The sequence below is a fragment of the Pleurodeles waltl genome, chromosome 11 (genome assembly GCF_031143425.1).
Source record: "Pleurodeles waltl isolate 20211129_DDA chromosome 11, aPleWal1.hap1.20221129, whole genome shotgun sequence".
Classification (NCBI taxonomy): domain Eukaryota; kingdom Metazoa; phylum Chordata; class Amphibia; order Caudata; family Salamandridae; genus Pleurodeles; species Pleurodeles waltl.
Genome location: NC_090450.1, coordinates 72,119,430 through 72,141,625, shown reverse-complemented (window position 1 = coordinate 72,141,625; position 22,196 = coordinate 72,119,430). Strand labels below are relative to the sequence as shown.

Sequence of the window (22,196 nt, the reverse complement as noted above, 5' to 3'; positions counted from 1 at the left end):
CCTGCGACAACATTTCTCCATCATAAGTATCTTCATTCAGTTTGCAACAATAAATATCTGTCTACTTGTGAGAATCTGGAACACTTTTTCAAAAGAGAAAAAAGTATCTTTCTAAATACTGAAAAGATGTCTATATTAATAATAATATGATTTAATAAGTGCGTAGTCACGTCAGCTCACGTGCCCCAGCGCTGAGGTTCCCTTGATGTGGTCCAGAGCATAATATGCCAGAATTGCTAATCTTATATAGATGTAAAAAGCCAAGTTTTTAGTTTCTTACAAAAAGATAACTCAGATTTTTCCAGCCTAAGCAAGAGAGGCAGGGAGTTCCATAGCTTGGCACCCAAAAAGCTAAAACATCATCCTCCAATATGAGCTCTTTTACACCTGAGGATACTCGCTGAGGCAGTACCTGATGATCTCAAGTTTCTCTTTGGAGAGTCGAAAGCAACCAACGGATGTAAATACCTAGGGTCTTTGCTGTTTAGAATTTTGTGACAGTAGCACAAGTCTTTTATAGAAACCTGCTCCTTCAAAGCAAGCCAATGCAGTTTTGCCAGAGCCGGGGGTGAAGAGAAACATCTAGGCAGATTTAGTAGAAGCTGAGCTGCCATGCTCTGCACCCGCTTGAGCCTCATTAGTCGCGACTGAGAGATCCCCAGATACAGTACTTTAGACATAATCAGAGACTGGACCAATGTCTTCTTACCTGCCTCTGGTAGGAAAATGTGGATTATTTTCAGGGATTTTAGGATACCAAAACCTGCCCCGCTAGTTCGTAATTTGACTCTCAAATGATATCTTTGAGTCAAACCAGACACCCAAATTTTTGACTCTGCGCTTGGGTACAGGGAAAGGCTCCAGAGAGTCAGGCCACCAAGCAGTCTAAGGGCTACTTGCCCAGGATAAGAACTTCAGTCTTCCCAGCATTTAGCTTGAGACACACCTAAGGATAATTTATTCCACTACCACTGTCAAGCAGTGTTGGATGAATTTTGAGAGAGGGTCAATATTATCTGCGCACTTTCGGCGTAAAGCACAATATTAAAGCCGTAATGCTAGATAAGATCAGGCAGGGGGCGCATATACAGATTGAACAATGTCAGGCTCAAAGAAGAGCCATGAGGCACCCTCTGCTGCAGAGGAAAAACCTTTGAAGCAAAAGGTCTTTGAGCCACCTGAAAAGTACGGTTCTGTAAAAAGGAGGCAAGCCACTGTAGGGCCATGCCCCAAATTCCATGGTTACACAACCGTTCAAGGTGTAGGCTATGGGACACAACAAAACATTTTAATTTTAATGTTAATAGGTTTTAACCAGAACATACATATAAAATACTTTTTAAAGTAAATATAGGTTTGAATGCTTATGGGGGGGGGGGACTGCTGATTTCTAAAAGAGGTGAAAAATAAAAGGAAACTTAACATCACTAGAAAGCCTTACACACATGAAAGTGCACAGTCCTTTCAAGGCAACCAAGGAGAAAGTAGCATAGTGGTAGTTGTTAACTCAGTCGGATTTCTTGGTTTTAGTGCAATGTCCATGCATTACCAATATACAAACGTACACATTCAACAATGGGAAGTAACTGTCTGATGCACTTTTACCACACCAGAAATCTGCACAATTCTCGCTTATGGCCTTTTACCAGTACACATATCTCTGCAGGTAGGAAATGAAAACATTTGTGCTGGCAGAATCTGTGCAGGTGCAGTATTACTGCACAACTGGGAAAACCAGGATCCAGTGCAAACTTTGCTTGAGCCTGATGCCGGTACTCGCAAGCAAAACATACTAATGTTGTAACTCAGCTTTTTGCCCGAATTGTCTAGCAGTTTCTTAGGTTTCTATCATCTTTTGCAATTCCATCTACTTAAGGCACTTAAGCATGGGTGGGATTCCGTCACTCAGAAAGAGGGGGAGCTTAACTAGAAAATCAACTGAAGGTTTAATTGAAGACAGCTCAAAAGGGCGAGAAAAGGGTGAGCATCTACATTAGAGGTACGGGAATGATGAGACAAAACTACTTATCGGAGATGCCTTGGGAAAATATGCATGTGCCAGAAAGTGGAGTAAACATTTAAGAAACAGGCAGCAATACAGCTTACAAGTCTTTTAGAAGAAAGGGAGATACAGCCAGATATAAAACTAGTCGACATTCAATTGGTTTTATCTACAAAGGGCAAGTGGAAAGTTGGGAATACTGAGCGGCCTAAGGTTTACAAGGTTTGTCCCACATTTCCTGCTCTAAGTGGAGTTGAAGCTTGGGCCGTGCCTCTGGAGGGGAACAAGGCGCTTAAAAGGAAATTTATGAATTGTTGGTAGGTGCCTTTGGTCTGAACCTGAATCATTCAGAGGGGTATTATTTCCTTGGGTTTGCTCTCTTTTTGGTCAAGTCCTCGATGTGAAGCAGACAATACAAGCAGGTTCTAAGGGGAAGAGGGGTGAAGATGAAAATGAAGTGGCACAAGAGAGGTGAACAAGAAGGTGGCAGTTGACCATTGGAAGGCAGTAAGCAGGGACCTAGGCAGGGACATGCATGTGAATTGTAGATCTGTAGCGCGTAGTGCTGTCGATTTACATGATCTGCATTTTCCAGCCATCTAGTCCTGGGCTTGGTCTTTTGCAACTTGTTTTTGTTCGTAGAAGTCTTTCAAGTCACAAGGTTCATCCCTTAGATAGCAATACACAGCGGCACCACCGAGCTTTGTGATAGATAAGCGTGTTGGACATCTTGATTACTTAATACCCTGTAATCATTACAGAAGGGAAGCAAACCCGAAGAGTGTTGATGTCCTGAAGGCAGGAACACGGTGACAGTCTCAGAAGCGTGTTGAGGGAGAAGGACGAACAACGTTAGAGCTTTTTCCAATGACAGGATGGGAGATGATAGCGCTCTAGGAAAATCAAAGGCATCAAGTCCAGGAGCTGCATCGAAACATGCCCGAACCAGATGGAGGAGAAAAACAGCCAAACAAAGGAGCCGATTCCCATGCACATTGCCAACAAAGAGTGCAGTCACCATACCTCGTTACTCAAAAGACTTCTTTAAACAAAAACAAGTTGCAAACGTCTGAGCCCAACTCCCAACACTAGATGGCAGGAGTATGCACAGTATGTGTGTCCACAGCCTCACTTGCTAAGAATATATTATTTGCGAAAATCAACTGGCTAAAAAAAAAAAAAGAATTTAAACAAAATGTCTATAAACTTTTGTGCAGGTGGAGTGGGAGATAGTGGAATTTCCTAATACCACATCATGCAGCTGCCCAGGCAAGCGAGAGATGCGCTCACAAAAGAAGCGTGTGATAGTGCATCTGACTTCTACTAATGCAGCTACATAGGCACAACACCAGTACCACGAGCCACAATACACCAGCAGACTCAGAGGCTACCCAAACAGATCATTTAAGAGTGCAGGCAGACCAGCCATTGTGGCCCATATTCTTCCTGCACACCCACATCCCAATAATATTACCAAAGGTGGCCATCCATGCCCTTGAACCTTTCTCTGTTGACAGAGCCCGGTCAGCCAATGCTGCAAAGTGGACCTTACTTTGCACTCACAGGGGTTGATGATACACGGAAACACCTAATTCATGTAGCCAGGGAAGACATCACACACTCTGGAAGAAGCAGGGTCTCCATACACAATTCCATGGTCACTGCACTAAATGAGCACTTTGCGCCGTTGGCCAATTCAGACTATGAACGTTTCCTGTTGTAGCAAGCTTAGAAAAGTCTATTGACAGCTTCTGTGCCCAACCTCATAGAATTAGCAAGCACATGCACACTCCATGATGATTTATCCAAGGGAGTGCTTTACAGCAACTCCATGAACAGATCATCCAAGAACCAGGGAAGCCCTTACCAGACATCCAAACATCAGGAAGGTGTAAAGCTAGAACCTCTCACACGGAAGCGGTTTTACATAAACCGACAGAGCAAATATTGGAAAAAGTGGCACCACAACCTTGTCACCTCCTATAGGCACTGTGGAGGGGCATTCCCAAACACCATGCAGTGAATGCTGTCACCCAGCTAGCTGAGACAAGCACCGAAGATAATACTGAAGATATGGACAATGACAGTCCAGAGACTGTGTACACAGTACGTGCTGTGGAACCAGTGAGTGACTACATGCTCACCCCCGAAACGTGAGGTGCAAAAATACCCTCAACTTTAGCATCTCTAGTGCTGCTGAGGTATTTCAAAATGCCATACGGGAGGCAACAACACAGAATAGGCCAAGAATTCGAAAAATCATTACACCCTCTCCAAAAGGTACTTCAAAGGGTCCACGATAGCATCTTCACAGAGAAAAGTGCACATTTCTCCAGCGACAAGTGACATTCTTTTGACACTGCTTTTCCAGAAAAGAAGTGACTCCAGGTTGTGCCAAGATGGAGAATATCCAAGGAGTAAAACTACCCACGTCGGTGACAGAAATGTGGCGCTTCTTTGGAATGGTTAACTATGAAGGCCGGTTCACAAAAAGCTATCACCCCCACAGTCTGGCAGCATTAACTCATCAAGTCATCTGTCACATGGGAGTGGGGAGAAGCCGATAAAGCAGCGTTCAGCAGAAACCTCCTTGATTATATATCCACAGCCCAAAAGAATTGAAGTTGGCCACAGGTGCCAGTCCTAAGGGTCTAGGAATAGGCCCGTCATAAAAAAAAACAAATTCATGTGGAGAGTTGAAACAGAGGCATATGCAAGCTGGGCGCTCATACCCATGAAGCAAAGTTACTCACAAAAATCGATAAAAGCAACCGCCATTCATTGGCAGGGCAAGCATTCTTACTTGTACCTATGTGGTTACCCTTTTGTCAAATATATAGATCATAAACTGCTGGTGTTACTGTTCAAAGGTCTTTGTTGAAGTCTCCCACAAGCATACTCCAACTATAACAGTACTCTTACAGTGGAGAACACTGTAGGGTCTCACAACCCTGGCGACTACCTTTTTCGACATTAAAGACCAGTCACTCGTGAAGAAGATGCAGCCAATGGAACTGAAAAGCATGTTCAGTTCGTAATAGAGATGTCTTTGCCCTTGCCTATTCCTCTGGAATAAACAGTGCAGGCCATATTGCATGATGACTTTTTAGAAATGGAAGTGACACGCACTGGATGCTGGTCCTCCTTGAGGCGACACCTGGCTCAAAGGAATCCAAAAAAAAGGCGGGTATAGGAATTGTTCCATCATGTATGACATGAAGTGGTCATTGATCATCACCAAATCCATACAAGCTGAGCAAGGTGAAAGCGAATGCAGACTTTAGCAGTCTTCTCGATGGACATCACATGTTAGCCGTAGTCAACGATTTCTCAAAATACTTGAAGATTAGGACTGTCAACATCACCTCTGCCAACGAGATGATACTGAAACTAGAAACGATAACAGCAACCTCAAGAAGATCCGAACTTACAGTGAACCACCCTTCGAGGGTCAAGAAATAGCAGAGTCCCTACCTTCCCTATTAGTCAAACACATCAACATAACTCCCTGGTGGGCGTAGGCCGGTGCAGAAGTAGAGCACTATGTGCACCATAACTACTATGATCCACAATGCCAGAGCCCTATTAGAAGCTTGAGCGGTCCGACCACTCATTCCTACAGGAGTACTGCCAAACTCCTAACAGGACTATCAGACAACCCAGGAGCTAGGCCAGCATAGGTAGACCTGTCCAAGAGACTATAACACACTATTACTGGTGGGCCATAAGGGTTATAGACTGTGACTGAGTCACCCAGCGTTGACCCCGGACTAATTAATTTGCGAGTCGCAAACAACAAGCACAAGGTCACACCCTGCAAATGAGTCATTCAGTACTCTTAAGAGAGAGATATCCAGGTGGCAAGTTACAATTACCGTTCATGCCCCTACAATGGCATGTGACACAGATAAAAGGGAATGCTCAGAGGGGTGTGGAAAAGGTAACACGGAACTCATTCTTAAAGCGACTGACCATTCCTAAGCTTAGGGCCAAGTGAAAAGACGAAGAGTGGGGTCCCGGCATGTCCAACAGCCAAGAAGAGTTGCTCCCACTACAACAGGAGGTATGGAATCATTGGAAGCAGAAGAATTGTGAGTTGAAAGTCAGTTAGGACTATGAACACAAATGGCAGGAGAGAGTTCCCCAGCAGGTGGTGGTGCTCCCTCCCACATGTGAATGGGACCCCACCCACAATACCACTTCCATACAAATACCATGCCTTCTTGGAGGTATCGAGTCTATGGGGTGTGATGCATTATTCTGCCAGATAATATACCCTCTAAGAATAAACCAACCCAGCCTCTACAGTCTTTCAAACAAATATCACAAGGTGAATTTATGGATTTGGCAAAGCAGACAGACCTTCCGGTTGCGCTTCTGACCCTTGCCCACCACACATCTTCAAGAACATTCTTTTATCCATTTCTGCTGACAAAACCTGTAAGAAGAATCATCAACAACTCTTTAACTACAGGAACTTTTCCTGTAGACCTGAACAAGGCATACATACAACCGTTATTAAAGAAAAGAACCTAGACCCTCAAGACCCCAACAACTACAGACTAATCACAAATGGACCTTTGATGGGGAAACTCATAGAAAGAGCAGCATTTACCCAGATGTCACAATTCATTGAAGACAATTCTATACTTTCAGACTTCCAAACTGGATTCCGCCCAGGAAGAGGCACTGAATCGGCACTCATAGCAATCTGGGATGATCTTAAAAACACAGTCGACCGCAATGGAGTTGCTGCACTACTTCTCTTGGACCTCTCAGCTGCCTTTGATACGGTTGACCATGACACCCTAATTCAAAGACTCCACGAAGCAGGCAAAGAAGGAACTGCTCTCGACTGGATTACAAACTACCTTCAAAAAAGAACTAATATCTATTCTCCCCCTTTTCATCCAAACCCTACCTCACAAAAGCAGGGGTCCCCCAAGGATCAATCATCTCACCTTTGCTTTTCAACATCTACATGATATCATTACCGAACTGATCAATGATTTTCATCTCACATGCTACAACTATGCAGATGACACATAAATACTACTTAAATTAGAATGCCCAAAAAACACTGAAAACTCACTAATCTTCAGGTGCCTCACAGCCGTTGATCAGTGGATGACTTGGAGCCATCTCAAACTAAATGCCTCCAAAACAGAAATCCTCATATGTGGTGACTGGAAAAATTATGACCCACTATGCGCCTGAGCTGACAATCTCGGACCACCTACTCCATTATCCAAGGAAGTTAAAAACCTTGAAATCACCATGGGCTCCAAGTTAACAATGAATGCCTAAGTGGACAAATTAGCACGAACAAGCTTCATAACCTTGAAGACTATGATGCATCTTCCCCCACCTCGGATTTCCACACAAGGTGCAAGCTACTATCTCGCTTGTACTATCCAAACTGGATTATGCCAATGGCTTATGCAATGGCTTATGCCAATGGATTATGCAAATGCCAATGGCCTCTACCATGGATCATCTCTATCTATTATGAAAAAACTACAACATATTCAGAACTGCGCTGCCAGGCTACTATACCATGTAAAGCCACAAGCCCACATCTCACTTGCCTTGAGAGCACTACACTGGTTACCCGTTACAGAAGATGCACCTTCAAGCTGCTTTGTATCACCCACAAAGCTATACATGGAACAGGACCGCTTTTTATCAGAAACAAAATAACCAAATACATTCAACAAAGAAACCTCCACCCAAGATTGGCACCCCGCCTTAGAACACCACCATACAAGAAAAAGAATATAGGTGGTACATCCTTCTCCGTTCAAGCAGCCAAACTATGGAATTCATTACCCCCAACTATAAGAGCCACAGATAACTTTCTTGTCTTCTGAAAACTACTCAAGAGTTGGCTCTTTCCTTCATAACCACCATATTCAAACAGCTATGGACTGCATATGCATATGTTGATAAATATTTAATGGATTATGTGTATATTCTAGTTATATATAGTTCTTTAGAAAATATGTATTGCTACTATATCAACAATAAACTACACAAATACTCTTTAAACCGTTTTAACTAATGTATATTTACTAATGGTTTAAATATGTACGTGCATATGTGTGTGTATTCATGTGTATATGTGTGTGTATATATATATATATATATGTGTGATTCTATGCTTAACGTGTTCATAGGTTATTGCATAGCTCCTAGATAAGTTGTTATATTATATACTTATAAATCACTGCTCTCATTTTATATCACACATTTTATATCACACTTTGCCTACCCATCACCATGTCATGTCTCTATCAATCTATTCTCCAGTCCCACTCTCACTCATCCCAAATCCATTCTACTACATTCATCTCCTAAATAACCCTACCTAATCTCTTCCCTCCTCGTCCACATCTAACTCACCCAAACCTCACTTTACTACCATGATCTCCTAAATAACCCTACTAAATTATCCCTCATTTATCTCACCTTTAACTCATCCAAAACCCCTCCTACTACTATGATCTCCCTAACCATTTCCACAGATTCTTTCCTCCTCCATCACCCCTTTATTCATCCCAAGCCTAAATCCTATTACCATGAACTCCAAATTAACACTTCTTGATTCTTCCCTCATCCACCTCTCCATTACTCTAGTCAATCCAACTAACAAACTCACATATCCACGGCTCAAATTAACTCATAATACTACTAAAACTGTACTCTTATTTACCTATACTAATCCACCACTAATTCCTTTCGCGTTCCAGAGTAGTGTGCTACTCGCCAAAAAGCGATTCGACACCTCGTAAGGGGTAGTAAGCACTATATAAATACTATTACAATACAATACAATACAATATGCATGCTTTTATCTGTCCAAGTTCACTGTGTTTGTTTTGCGATAAGGGAGGAATGTAGTGTTTGCGCATGCACATTGCACTTATTGTCTGGGCCGAGACCTGGGCATCCTGGCCAGCATCTCATCAGTTTTGCAAAGATCACTGTGGCTCCAGGTGATGCCAGTGATGGTAGTAAATGGGGCATTCCCATGTGAGCCTATGCAGTTCTTCAGCAAGCATGCAGCGCAGGGCCTACGTACAATGCAACTTAAGTATTTGACAACCTTCTCAGAAGCATTAAGGCTGCTTGGAACTGCCTCCTCTGTTCCTACTGAGTGCTTCACTATGGTGATGGAAAGACAATTGCCTGAATTGCTGGACATTTTATAGAGAGAGGTGCAGCACCTACCACAAATGATGTACTGTTTGTCCTCCAGTAAAGCGCCTAGGTGGCACCTACTGGAGGCACCGTCATGGCAGTTTTATACACTCTTCATTGCCGGGATATGGTGCTACAACACTGTTCACTAACAACAGAATCATGTATGAGGATGTCTGCCGACAATGCCTCCTCTTTTCTGACCACAGCCTGGATCCTTAGGCAAGAAGAGAGAACTATTACCTCGGAAACTAGAAAAATGTAGGCTTCCCTAGGTCCAACCGTTAAAGGAATATGTTACTTACCCAGTAAGCATCTGTTCAAGGCATGCAGTGCTGCAAATTCACATGCTCTGCAAACTCCTGCTATCCAGTGTTGGGTCCAGAGTTGTGCAAGTTGTTTTTCTTTAAATAAGTCTTTTGAGTCACAAGGACGGATGACTCTTCTCTGTAATATAGCACATGGGCATAGACTCCAGTGTTAGATTGTTTTCCCAGAGGTGGGTGAGAAAGGAGTGCAAAGTATGTGTAAGTAATGGGATGACCACTCTAAATGTAAATGTAAATGTATAATGTAACAACAACAGCCACAGGCGTCCGGGGAGGATGGAGGGCGCATGTGATTCTACAGCACTACATGCCACGAACAGAAGCTTAAAGGTTAAGTAACATATTCCATTCAATGGCATGTGTGGCTGTAGATATATATGCTCTGCATACACTGTAAAGCAACCCCTCCTTAGAAGCAGTGGCCATCCTGTGGGAGTTGCAATATTTTGTAAAGGGGTACATAGCACTGCCTGTTCTACCCTGGCTTGTTGGCATGCTAGAACATCTACACAGTAGTGTTTGGTGAAAGTGCGTGGTATGGACAATGTAGTTGCCCTACAAATGTAAGCTATGATGATATTTCCAAGAATGGCCATTGTTGCTCCCTTTTTGCGAGTGAAGTGTGTTCTGGATGAAACGGATAAAGGTCTTTTGGCCTTAAGGTAGCAAGTTTGAACACACTTGACTATTCGTTTGGCTATGCCAGATTTGGATATTGGGTTGTTTTATGAGGCGATGAAAAGGCGACAGAGTTGTTTAAAAAGGTTATTGTTCTATCTATGAAGAACATGAGTGCTCTTTTGACATCTAGGGTATAAAGAGCTCTAGGGAAAAAATTGCCAAATCAATGGATTGGCTGATGTGAAATTGTGAGACCACCCTAGGTAGGAATTTACAATTGGTCCGAAGAACCACTTTTTCTTTATCCATCTGGAAGAACGGCTCTTCTAAGGTTAAAGCCTGGAGCTTACTAACACACCTGAGTGAGGTAATGGCAACTACAAATGCCACTTACCGCACAAGAAATTGAAGTGGGCATGAATGTAGGGGCACAAATGGGGGAACGATGAGTCTAGTAACAATTATGTTGCAGTTTCAGGGGGGTGCTGGAAGAACCCTGGTGTAATAACTCTTTTGAGTCCTTCCATGATGGCTTTGATGACTGGAATTTTGAAAAGTGAGAGATGCTGCCTATTTTGGAGGTAGGCAGCCATTGCAGCAAGGTGTAGCCGTATGGAAGAATATGCTAAATGTGCCTTTTGTAAGTGAAGCAGGTAGCAGACAATGGCTTGTACCGTGGCTTTTAAAGGATCAATTTGTTTGGATTGGCAGTAGCAAATTAAGCACTTCCATTTTGCTTTAAACAGGCTCTAGTGGTGAGTCTGCGTGCATCCTTGAGAATATCCATACATAATGGTGTGAAGTCAAGGAAGCCAAACTCTATAACCTCTGGAGCCAAATTGCTAGGTTGAGTTTTCTCAGTTCTGGGTGTCCGATTTGTCCTTTATTTCGAGTGAGAAGGTCTGGAGTGTTGGGGAGCTTCTGGTGTAGAAATACAAAGAGTTCTAGGAGTGTTGTGAACCAAGGTTGACACACTTGTGAGGGAGCTACTAAGATCATTTTAAGAGAAGTTTGCCTGAGCTTTCAAACCACAAAGGGAAGAAGTGGGGGAGGCGGAAAAGCATAGGCAAAAATCCCCGACAAACTCGCCTATAATGTGTTTCCCCTGGGTAGTGGGTGTGGGTACCTGGAAGCTAAGTTTGAGCATTTAAAATTTTTCTGCTGGGGTGAAAAGGTTGATCTTAGGAAATCCCCACATTTGGAAGTATGGTAAGAGGACTTGTGGGTGGAATTCCCAGTCGTGGACTTGTTGCTGCATCCTGCTGAGTAGGTCTGCAAAGTAGTTGTCTGTTCCCGGAAGGTATCCCGCTAACAAGTGAATGTTGTGATGAAGAGCCCACTTCCATACGGTATGAGACATGTATGATAGTTGCCAAGACCGTGTTCCCCCTTCCCCCTGTTCTTGTAGCTAATACATGACTATCATACTTTCCGTCCGGACTAAGACAACCTTGTGAGACAAGTGAGAAAGGAAAGCTTTTAGTGCCAGGTAGACCACCTGAACCTCTAGGTAGTTTATGTGGAGAGATTGATGCCTGGCATCCCGAAGGTCTTGTAGGTGAGCGTCCCAACCCTTCTGTGATGCACCCGTGGTGAGGGTGACGTGGGGAGCAAGGTTCCAGAAAAGGTTGCCCTTTCAACAAGTTGAGTGTTCTCCACCATTGCAGAGAACGGGGAGTATGGCGGACTATCAACACTAGATCTTCCAATTGATCCTGTGACTGAGACCACTGACGAGCTAGACAATGCTGTAGGGGAAGCATGGGTAACCTTGCATGGGGGACTAGGGCAATGCAGGATGCCAGCATTCCTAGCAGTAGCTTAACCACCCTCACTGTGAGTGTTCGGTTTGTTTGGAACTGGGGTAAGGTTGCCTGAAAGTTCTGAATCCAAGCGGATTGGGGTAGGCTAACCCTAACTGAGTGTTTAGGATTGCACCCAAGTGAGGTGGAACCTGTAGAGGGAGGTGAGACTTGGGATGTTGATAGTAAACCCCAGGCTATGAAGTAGATCTGTTGTCATCTGAGTGTATTGTTAACACTGCTGATGAGTACTGGCTTGATAAGTCAAACGTCTAAATAGGGGAATACGTGAACATTTTATCATATGTGCTGCGACTATCGCCAGGCATTTGGTGAACACTAGAGGTGCGGTAGTCACACCGAAAGGAAGAAGTCTGAACTGATAATGTTTGCATGCTATCACAAATCATACGCATTTGCGGTGAGCAGGGTGTATCAATATGTGGAAATAAGCGTACTTAGGTCTAATATTGCCATAAAGTCACCCTGTAGAAGAAGCAGAATGACATCCTGTAAGGTGACTATATGGAAGTGTTCTGATAGGATGTAATTGTTTAGAGGTCTGAGATCTAAGAGTATAAGGACTATACCCCTGGGCTATGCTGTTTAAGTGGAACAGGTCGTATGGCCCATTATGGAGAAGTGTTTCGGTCTTCCTGCTTGTGTAGGGTTTGTAGTATACTGCGATAACTTACAAGCAGGAATGTAGTCTTTTGTAATGAGCTCCAGACAATAGTCATGTTGGATAATGGCTAACACCCATTTGTCTGTAGTGATGGTATGCCAGATATGGGGGGATGGGGGCAGCGAATAGAAGTGTTGGTGATGGTCTTCCCCACTATAACTATTTGTTGGCCCTTTTTCCTGTGTTCTTCATGGAAGTACTGGAGGATCTCCTCCATTTCATCCCAGTGGGCTCGGTCATAACAGGCCAAAAGAGCCTGAGAATAGGCGATACGCAAATGGTTGGCAGCCTGCGCTGCAACCTTCTTTCCTGCAGCATACATCACTGGTTTGCCTTTTCTGGGGGTGGGGTATCCACAGTAGCCTGAGAATTGGCCCTTTGGCGAGCATTAGTGGCTACAATGGAGTCTGATGGCACTTGACTCCGAATAAACAAAGGGTCTGATGGTGCTGCCATACATTTTGTGTCTAACCTAGGTGTGATGATTCTGCACGTCTCATCACGTTGCGTAGGTTCTCATTATCCTAATAAGACTACTGGATTCGGGCGGCAGAACCACTGGTACTGCGGGGGACCAAGTTTGATCTGCAACATGTGACGCATGGCGCTTAATCCAGGTTTGTTCCGGCTAACTACCAGTGCCTCATCTCCACCCAAGAGCAGGGATGATTGGGGCAACTGGGCGCATGACATACTGGACTCCTCAGAGGAATCGTGGTCACTCAGATCTCATCCGCTTCTCTCAGTTACATTAGTCTCACATATGCAAGGACAATCAGAGGCAGAGTGAAGTTCAATAAGACTTTATTGAAGTAATGGCATCTTAGATAATAAAGCATGTATTGCAATAACTAGGACGATGAAGCACAATAAGACTAAAATCGTGACAAGGAGAGTAAAACACAAGAATAATGCTACCATAATGTCACTAAGGTTTGTAGGGATAGTTCCTACCTAAGCTATGTTAGAGCACAGCGTTATAAGCTCTAATTCTGCCTTTCAGGTTCCCCCTGAGAAAACAACATCCCTCATACCTGAGCAAGAGGCCTGTAGTCTACATAAGCAGCTGTGGCGAAGCAATCGGTAATCAGCATACAGTCATGGTTATGAGGCTGGAATCTCCCTCTAACGTACATGATTCAAAGTAGTGTTTTTATAATAAAACATCTGATGTTCCAGGAAAGGATACCCACATAAGAGTGTGTATGTTTCTGTGAACATTGGAGACAAAGCGTATCACTTTTGCCGGCAACCTATCTTCCTGCTGCCGTGAGAAAAGCACAGAGTGAGAGAAATGTCTTGTTTAAGAACGCAGTGCTGATCTAGGTGAAGAACTGCTAGACAGAGAAAATAAACAAGACCGCAAACATGGCTAATGTTAAAATAATAAAAACGAACCTGAATAAAATATATCTAGGTTAAAGTGCACAGCAATAGGTACACAACAATCATGCTTGGTAACATGGACAGGTATTGTGGGTCTTTTTAGGATAGACGCTAACAAGTTGCATAGGAAATCCTGTTAAAGAGGTTCTTTATGCCGCTCTTCGTTGTGGAAGGCTGCCGTTCTGGCAATGAACTCCTGGAAGGAGGTTGTATCCTTAGGAAGGGAAGGAAGAGCAAGTTACTTACCTTCGGTAACGCTTTTTCTGGTGGACACATTAGCTACCTGTGGATTCCTCACCTAATGAATTCTCCCCATGCGCAGCATTCGATGGAAACCTCTCTCTAGCTCTGCACGTCGGCGAGGACATCACAATTGCCCGACTCCACGCGGCTCCGTGTGACGTCATCGTGGCAATAAGAGGTCCACGCCGCCGTGCTGACGTCAGTTCACGCCATTTTTGACGTGCCTTTGAAACATATAAAGAACAATCGACAATCTACACCCTTTAAGATTAAAAAGATTTTTTTTTAATAGAAAATCTTCATCTAAAAATCTTTACACAATTCTTTAAAAAAGGGCACATACCAACATGAAGGGTTTTCAAACTTGAAAATAACTTGAAATAGAACTATAAACATATGTAGAAACCTTGAAACTAAAGCACTGAAGTGCACACCCAAGGCGATCCTGGTATGACCAGACAGACAACGGGGAGGTGGGAGGGACCGTGAGGAATCCACAGGTAGCTAATGTATCCACCAGAAAAAGCGTTACCGAAGGGAAGTAACTTGCTCTTCTGATGGATACAACTACCTGTGGATTCCTCACCTAATGAATAGAGTCCCAAAGCAGTACCACCTCGGAGGAGGGTGTCCGTCTGGTCAAACCAGGAAATCCTGCAGCACCGAACGCGCAAAATGGCCATCCCTCCGCACCTCCACATCCAAACAATAATGCTTCACAAAGGTGTGGAGGGAAGACCAAGTCGCAGCCTTGCAGATGTCCACCATCGGAACACCCCTGGCCAAAGCCGATGAGGTGGACTTGACCCTGGTGGAATGAGCCCTGATCCCCTCAGGAGGATCCTTCTTTGCCAAAGAGTAACATATTTTAATACAAAGAACGACCCACCTGGAGAGCGTTCTCTTGTGGGCGGCCTTCCCCTTCCTCTTCCCCACGTATCCGATAAAGAGTTGTTCATCCAACCGGAACTCTCTCGTCCTGTCGACATAAAAACTAACAGCCCTCTTAGGGTCCATACGATGGAGTCTTTCCTCCTCCTTAGATGGATGCGGAGGAGGGTAGAACGTCGAGAGAGTTATTGACTGTCCCAAGTGAAATGGAGACACCACCTTGGGGAGGAAAGCCGCCCTGGTCCTCAAAACCACCTTGTCCTTATAAAAAGTGGTGAAAGGCGGGTGAGCAGAAAGAGCCTGCAGTTCGCTAACACGTCTAGCCGACGTGATGGCCACCAAAAACACAGTCTTGAAAAACAAGTATCTTAATGGGCAGGAATGAAGTGGCTGAAAGGGGGAGCCCATCAAAAAAGTTAATTCAAGTCCCACAGCGGCATAAAAAAAGGCCTGGGAGGAAATGTATTAGTAAGCCCCTTCAAAAATCGAACAACCAAAGGAGATTTGAATAGAGAGGGCTGATCTGGAAGATATAAAAAAGCCGAAAGGTCCGAAAGATAGCCCTTAACCGTGGCCATAGCACAACCACGGTGGGCCAATGACCATGCAAACAATAAAATATCAGAAAAATGGGCATTTAAGGGGATCAATTTTCTTCCCTCCACACCAACGAACAAAATTAGCCCACCTACTTGCATAGACCGACTTGGTGGAGTGTCGCCTGGCCGATAAAAGAACGTCCACCACCTCCGGTGGGAGAGAAAAGGAACTCAGGTTGCCCCGTTCAATCTCCAGGCATGAAGGTGCAGGCTCTGGGGGTGTAGAACCTGCCTCTGCGACTGCGAGAGGTGGTCTGCCCTGACAGGGAGACGGAGCGGCGGGTACAGTGAGTCGGGGAAGGTCTGCATACCACACCCTTCGTGGCCAATCCAGAGCTATCAGAATGACTTGGGCCCGGTCTTGGTGAATCTTCCTCAAAACCCGAGGAATCAAGGGTATGGGAGGAAACGAGTAAAGCAACTGGTCGCACCAGGACACCTGAAACGCGTCCCCCAACGCTCCTTGCATCGGATACTGAAGGCTGCAGAACGACGGACAATGCGCGTTCTCTCGAGTGGCAAAGAGGTCTATACGGGAAAACCCCACATCCGAAAGATGTAAAGAACTAGATTCGGATGCAGACGCCACTCGTGGTCGTCCGAGAAGAAGCAACTGAGTTTGTCTGCCGGACGTTTTTGACCCCGGCCAAATGGTTTGCCACTACACAAAGCCGATGGTCCTGAGCCCAGGACCAGAGTCGCAGAGCCTCTCTGCAAAGAAGGTACGACCCTACACCCCCCAATTTGTTGATATACCACATCGCGGTCGTGTTGTCCGTCAGAATCTGAACTGACTGACCGCGAAGGGAAGGGAGGAAGGCCTTGAGGGCCAAACGAATCGCCAGCAGATTGATATGAAACCTCTGCTCTACTGGAGACCAATGACCCTTGATCTCCAGATCCTTCAGATGAGCTCCCCACCCTAAAGTGGAAGCATCCGTTATCACCATGGCCACCGGAGTTGGCTGCGAGAACGGCTTCCCTTGAGAAAGGTTGCCTTCCACAGCCCACCATCGAAGATCCGCTGCTGTGTCTCTGGAGATCCTTATCGATACCCCGAGATCTCCTCTGTGTTGGAACCACTGCTTGTGGAGGCACCACTGAAGAGCCCTCATATGCCAGCATGCATGCGTGACCAACAGAATGCAAGAAGCGACCAGACCGAGCAAACGAAGGACCTTGAGGACCGGAACTACTGCTACTTCTTGAAACATTGGAACCAACGCCTGAATGTCCCGTATCCGCTGTGGCGGAGGAAAGGCTCAATTCAATGTCGTGTCCAGTAGACGTTGAGAGGGCTCTAGGTGAGACTTGGGCACATTTATTGAAAAACCCAGACTGAACAACAACTGGGTTGTCAGCTGCAGATGATGCAACACAAGCCCCGGAGACTCGACTTTGATCAACCAATCGTCCAGGTAAGGGAATACTGCTACTCCCTTCCTCCTGAGGTGTGCTGCAACAACCGCCATCACCTTCGTGAAGACTCTTGGTGCGGAAGTAAGACCAAAAGGAAGGCCCGCAAACTGGTAGTACTGCGATCCTACCACAAACCGGAGATACTTCCTGTGCGACTTGAGAATGGGAATGTGAAAAATAAGCATCCTGCAAGTCGACCGACACCATCCAATCCTCCTTGTCCAACGCCAAACGCACCTGTGATAGAGTCAGCATTTTGAATTTCTCCTGTTTGAGGAACCAATTCAAAATCCTCAGGTCCAAAATAGGCCTCAGACGACCATCCTTCTTGGGGATCAGGAAGTACCTGGAATAACACCCCTGACCCCTTTCTTGTTCTGGAACCAACTCCACTGCACCCTTCAATAAAAGGGAGAGAACCTCCTGTTGTAACAGCAGGAGATGATCTTCTGAACAAAAGGAAGGACGGGGAGGTAAGGGAGGAGGAATCTCCCGAAAGGGAAGGGCGTAACCTCTTCTCACCAAACTGATGACCCAAGAGTCTGTTGTTATGGACTCCCATATGGGGAGAAAAAGTGAAAGCCCTCCCCCTAACGGAGAGGTATGAGCAACAATGGCAAGAGGACTAGGGCTGCTTTCCTTGAGGTAACCCCCCAGAGGAAGAGGAAGGGTGCTGCTGCTGGGTGGCACCTCTTGTGCGGACTCTACCCCGCCCCCTGTATGAACGATAAGGGAGGCTGGATGACTGCTGTCCCGGCTGTTGTGATCTCCCACGAAAGAAAGCACCTCTTCCAAAAACACGCAGCCGTCTAAAAGATCGAAATGGGGTAGAAGCAGCCTGCAGACCCAAAGATCTAGCTGTGGCTCTACATTCTTTAAAGCACTCTAGCGCAGAGTCCGCCTTTGAACCAAACAGTTTTGCCCCATCCTAGGGCAGATCCAGCAACGAAGATTGGACGTCTGCCGAAAATCCGGAACTGCGTAACCACGCATGCCGTTTGGAGGCAACGGAAGTCCCCATGGCTCTTGCAATAGAGTCCGTGGTATCCAGCCCTGTCTGAATAACCTGCGTAGCCGCCGCCTGAGCGTCCGAAAGAAGACTACGCAAGTCCTGGGGCATGTCCGGAAGCACAGTCTTCGTCGCATCCACTATGGCATGGATATACCTGCCCAGAATACACGTTGCATTGGCAGATTTTAGAGCTATGCTGCAAGAAGAAAACACCTTCCTGGCCGATTGGTCCATCCGCTTGGATTCCCGGTCTGATGGTACTCCCGGAAACGAACCAGGGGCCGACCTCGAAGAACAGGATGCTTGCACCACCAAGCTCTCAGGTGAAGGGTGTTTAGACAAAAACTCCCTGTCCCCAGGTGCAGATCTATAACGCCTGGCCACCGACCTACTAACAGACGAAGAGGAAACAGGCTTCTTCCAAACCTCTTCGATCGGATCCATCAGGGCTTCATTAAATGGAAGATGAGGATCCGCCATGGCTGTAGCAGGATGTAGAACCTCAGTCAAAAGGTTGGTCTTCACCTGTGCCGTCGGTAAAGGAAGATCAAGAAATGCTGCGGCCTTCCTAATAACAGAGTGGTAAGAGGCTGCCTCCTCTGTATATTCACCAGGAGAGGCCAAGTCATACTCTGGAGAGGTATCAAGACCACTTGCTGTGTCCAACCCAGGGAAGTCACCCTGGGGATCAGTGATCTCCCCTTCTTCGAGGAATTGCTGCTGATATTCCCTCTCCTCTAAAAGTCTAAGGGCCTTTCGACGTGACCTCAACTTTGCCTCGAGCCCCGGCGTCGACATGGAGCGGAGCGGATGGATCCATCGGCGCCATGGAGAAGGCACCCGCATCCGATGCCGACATCCAACCTCTCGGCTCAATCACCTCCGACACCGGCGTCGAAGGTCTCACTTTCGACATCGAGGGCTGCACTGTCGGCACAGGGGCCTGACTCGAATCTCCAGCCGAACAAAATGGCATAAACGGCATCTGTCTATATGGAGCCGGAACGCCGAGATTGAAAGTCAGGGGACCAGTGGGGCCAGCCGGCGCACCACCTCCCGGAGCCATATTTTGAAAAATCTGAAACATGGCATTAAGGAATGCCGCAGGATCCGTACCCGGAGCCGGGAACGGAGGATAAGCCTGTGGAGCCGGTGCCGGCACCGGGCTGGACTCTTCAGGCTCAGGATGCACTGGCGAAGCCAGATGACTTTGAGGCTCCACGACTTCAAAGACTGACGGCGCCGGGGACGTCTGCGGCGTCACAGGTTGAAGGGACACCGTCGGACTCACTTCCCAAGACTTGCGGCGCCGGGACGATGGAGACCTCGACGCCGACCGACTTCTGGACCGACGTCAGGAGTCACGATGACGTCGCATCTTATGGGAAGACTTACCAGAAGAGGACCGATGGTGCCGCTTCCTCTCCTTCTTGGACCTCGCCAAGAAAAGCTTTGCCTCGCGTTCCTTCAATGCCTTAGGATTCATCTTTTGTCAGGATCCGCATTCTTGGACGTCGTGATCGGAACTGAGGCACCAAAGACAATCATTGTGCGGATCAGTCACAGACATGCGACCTCCACATTCCCTGCAGGGCTTGAAACCCACTTTTTTGGAGCCGACATCCTGGAAATATACAAAGTATCCCTTCCGAAGAGCGAACGATACAGGTAACAGAAAAGTAACCGTTATCGAAGGCACGGAAAAAAGGAAACGGACGTCAGCACGGCGGCGAGGACCTCTTATTGCCACAATGACGTCACACGGAGCCACGTGGAGTCAGGCAATTGTGACGTCCTCGCCGACGTGCAGAGCTAGAGAGAAGTTTCCGTTGAATGCTGCGCATGGGGAGAATTCATTAGGTGAGGAATCCACAGGTAGTTGTATCCATCAGAAGGGCTGGGTACAAGTCTGGATCATTTGGTGTAGTGGGATCCGTGTCATACATTTCCCATGGGTGAGGATCCCTTAACTGCCCCCCAACACACCAGTGTCGGACTGAGATTACCCCTGAGGTGGAGTGTCAAGTGGATCATGTTGTGGTGTCAGCGGCTGAAGAGAATGAGGAGGGGATGGGGGCAGTGGTTAGGGTGTTTGAGGGGGAGGTGGATGACAGGCAGGGTTAGTAGCCTTGTCCTTTGGTTTATTCCTGGAAGGAAGGGGAACATAAAATGCCTCCTCAAATGAAAACAAGTTACTTACCTGTAACTGTAGTTCTCCAGTATTGGAATCTTTCATAGATTCACATGCTTGAATCATTCCCAGTCGTCGAGATGGGAGTCCCGGTATAATTTTCATAAGTAATGTTAAGACATATTGAAGAGAAAAAAGGCCCTAGGCCTCTTCAATTTGATAGTCTATCAGAGTCATTATGTAAAAAGGACCAAACTTGATCCTCCACCAATCAGGCGACAGCACCCTTCAGAACCTCCTGAGAGAAGCTCTAGCACCTCAGATTTTCAACGCACAAGTGCGTATATTACTATGAGTATATGTACTGCTAGACAGAAAGAGGTGAAGTGAGCTTCTCCGGGGAGGTGGGTGGGTCGGTTGTGAATCTATGAAAGATTCCAATACTGGAGAACTACAGTTACAGGTAAGTAACTTGTTTTCTTACTCCAGTATTGGAACTTTCATAGATTCACATGCTTGAATCAGAGTAGCAAGCAATAACTATGCACATTGAAAAATGACAACTCCCTTGATAAACAGGTTATCTTATGCCACAAAACCTTATCATCATCATGTATAAATTAATGAAGCATATAGTTATACTGACATCGGTCTCTCTATATCTACATATACATATCTACACATCTATGTATACACACACATATATATATATATATATATATATATATATATATATATAACCATATAAGTATCTTCTTATCTCTAATATAAATAGGAATATTCCTATGAAGATACATGATGAAATTTGAATAACAAACCATATATAACCATATAAGAATCTTCTTATCTCTAATATAAATAGGAATATTCCTATGAAGATACATGATGAAATTTGAATAACAAACCAGTATTGTATTATTTTTAGATACATTTTTTAATGTGCATACCTTTTCTAGGATGGAGGGATGTAGGAGAAGTGGCTCACCTTCACCTGAAGAGATTCCTGAGAACCGCTTGGCCCACTGCTACCTCTCCATGCGAGAGGGACTCCAAGCAATAGTGTTTAGTAAAGGTATGGCAGCTCTTCCATGTTGCTGCCCTACATATGTCTTGTAGTGGCACTCCGGCAAACAGTGCCGTTGACGACAAGACCTTTCTCGTCGAGTGAGCATGCACAGATGACTGCAAAGGTTTGCCCGCTGCTAGATGACAGAAGCGAATAGCAGAGGCGATCCATCTTGAAATACTCTGCTTGGATAGTGGGTACCCCTTCCTAGGGGCACTGTACGCCACAAATAGCGGATTAGAGCGCCGAAACGCTTTTGTCCTGTCCAAATAAAATTGAACGCATCTTTTCACATCTAGAGAATGTAATGCTCTCTCCGCTGGCGTAGATGGACGAGGGAAAAAAGACTTGAAAACCAGAGGTTCGTTAATGTGAAAGTCTGACGGAACTTTAGGAATAAAATGCGGGTTAGTGCGCATTAGTAGTCTATCTTGTTTCAACTGTAGGAAAGGCTCTTGGATGGAGAGCGTTTGTACCTCACTGACCCGCCTAGCTGATGTAAGGGCTATTAACAAGGCGACCTTCCACGATAAATGCTTGAGGGACGCACGGTGGATTGGCTCAAAAGGATGCTTCATCAGTTGCGCCAAAACAATGTTCAGGTTCCACGAAGGAGGTGGAGGTCTGAAAGGAGGGTAAACCCTGAATAATCCTTTTAAAAATCTTTTAATCAGCCGAGAAGAGAAGAGCGAGGGTGTGTCATCCGAACGCCTGTATGCAGCTATGGCTGTTACATGAACTTTAATGGACGAATGTGCCAGGCCAGATCGAGCTAACTCTAAGAGATAAGGCAAAATCTTTTCTGGTGGT

At 45.6% G+C, this 22,196-nt stretch overlaps 1 protein-coding gene across 4 annotated transcripts in view; it reads right to left on the bottom strand.

Annotated features, from left to right (window-relative positions):
- Positions 1–22,196, bottom strand: part of FXR1 (FMR1 autosomal homolog 1) — a 274,198-nt gene that overhangs the window by 110,838 nt on the left and 141,164 nt on the right. The window lies entirely within an intron of this gene.